Source organism: Physeter macrocephalus, chromosome 5 (assembly GCF_002837175.3).
Source record: "Physeter macrocephalus isolate SW-GA chromosome 5, ASM283717v5, whole genome shotgun sequence".
NCBI classification, from domain to species: domain Eukaryota; kingdom Metazoa; phylum Chordata; class Mammalia; order Artiodactyla; family Physeteridae; genus Physeter; species Physeter macrocephalus.
The window spans coordinates 83,194,216-83,196,782 of NC_041218.1; positions in this window are offsets into that span (position 1 = coordinate 83,194,216).

Below are 2,567 nucleotides of genomic sequence, written 5' to 3' on the forward strand. Positions count from 1 at the left end.
TGTATGAACTCAGAATCTGCCAATGAAACCTGCACCTTCAAAAGTCAGGAACTTCATGTTGATCCCAGCACTGAACATAGGTCTGGCCATACAGGCTGTGATCACTGATGGTACAACAGATAAGTAAGTGAGAGCCTTCTGCTGAGGTCAGGGGTGTGTAGACCGAAGGAAGAGGCTTGGATGAAAGGGGAAAAAAGAAGTTTGGGGAGAATTCTCTAGAGCTCACGCACAGGGTAGAGTACAGCCCACCATCAAAAATGTCACTGGTTTCATATGCTCCATATTCACAATCACCTGCCCTGTTTTCCAAGTTCAAACACTCATGCAAGCCTGCAGCAAGTAAACTGTCAGCCCAAGATTCAAAAAGATATTTCTGAGTCCAGAATCCTACTTCTGTTGAAAACAAAGGCAGTCATAGTGCAAAGAGCATGCCACAGTGTCTGGCCACTGTGCCACCCAACCAGGCTGTAAATTCACAATCAGATATTGATGGCAGACCTATGTCCCTTCTGTGAAGGGACCCTGTTTGGGCCAGAGAGTCAGAGGTGTCTGGTGTATCCAATCCTGTATGTGCCAAGTGCACAGCAGATTGATGGAAGGGGGCAAAAATCATATTTTCTGTGAATTCATGTTAGTTTTTCAAAAGAATAGAGTTTTGTCATACTTAAGCAGAACACATTTAAATAGCTTGGACAGCAGACACCTGCTGGTTAGGGAATTGAAAATCAAGTCAGCTGTGAACAGTGCTTTTAAAATCCTTGGCAATCAATAAGAGGTGAGAATTTGGTTTGGGATAGTGTTGAGCTGAGGAGTAAAGAAGCAGAGCCATCACCTCACAAAGACACTGAAATCCCATGGCACCAATGGATCAGCTGCAGGGACAGGGGTTTTGGGGAGAGGGTGTTTCTCTCAAAATCTCCCAGGGCACTCACCCTTGTCTATGCCACCCCACTACTCCATTCACTTTCCTTTCTCACTTCCTGGGACCCCTGGGGCAGCACTTCTTAAGCTGGAGCCCCCAGGGACCACCTCTGCAGTCCGAATCTAAAAAAGAGTGGATATACATATAACTGATTCACTTTACAGAACACACATTGTACATCAACTATACTCCAATAAAAATGAAAAATAAAGTAATAGAGACTACAAAAATACAAGGATAAATAATATTGGAGTTTCCTTTTGAAAAGATAAACAAAATTGACAAACTGTTAGCAAGAATAACTAAGAAAAAGAGAGACTGAATGAATGATGAATGAACAAATAAACACACACACACACATGCATATAAAGGCATTGGAAATCAGTAAGAGATGAGGATTTGGTTTGGCACACGGTTGAGCACAGGAGTAAAGAAGCAGAGCCATCACCTCACAAAAGACACTGAAATCTCATGGCACCATTCGATCAGCTGCAAGGACAGGGGTTTTGGATGGAGGGTATTTCTCTCAAAATCTCCCAGTGCACTCACCCTTCTCTATGCCTCCCCACTCCTCCATTCACTTTTCCTTTCTCACATTCTGGGACCCCTGGGGCAGCACTTCTTAAGCTGGAGCCCCCAGGGACCACCTCTGCAGTCCAGATTTTTCATGGATCTTTACAAGTTCTTGACTGGAAGCCAGGCGGCAAGGCCCCTGGGTGTGCAGCTGGACCAGGAGTGCAGGGGGGAACTGGGTGCTTAAAGCACAATGAATGATCAGAAGGAAAAATGAAGGAAACACTCCTATTTACCATCACATCAAAAGAAATAAATACCTAGGAGCAAACCTACCTGAGGAGACAAAAGAACCATACTCAGAACACTATAAGATGCTGATTAAAGAAATTAAAAATGAGACAAACTGATGGAATGATACACTATGTTCTTGGACTAGAAGAATCAGCATTGTTAAAATGATCATAAAATGCAAGACAATCCACAGATTAAATGCAATCCCTATCAAATGAGCAATGGCATATTTCACAGAATTAGAACAAAATAATTTTAAGTTTGTGTGAAAACACAAAGACCCCTAATAGCCACACTAACCTTAAGAAAGATAAACGGAGCTGGAGGTATCAGACTTCCTGACTTCAGGCCATACTACAAAGTTACAGTCCTGAAAACAACAGCGTACTGGCACAAAACAGAAATATAGATCAATGGAGCAAGAAGGAAAGCCCAGAAGTAAACCCAATCACCTATGGTCAATTAATCTATGACAACAGAGGCAAGAATATACAAGGAAGAAGAGACAGCCTCTTCAATAAGTGGTGGTGAGATAACTGGACAGCTACATGTAAAAGAATGACATTAGAACATTCTTTAACATCATACACAAAAATAATCTCAAAATGAATTAAAGACCTAAATGTAAGAATGGATACTATAAAACTCTTAGAGGAAAACATAGGAAGAACATTCTTTGACATGAATCACAGCAAGATCTTTTTTGATCCACCTCCTAGAGTAATGGAAATAAAAACAAAAAGAAACAAATGGGGCCTAATGAAACTTCAAAGCTTTTGCACAGCAAAGGAAACTACAAACAAGACAAAAAGGCAACCCTCAGAATGGGAGAAAATAT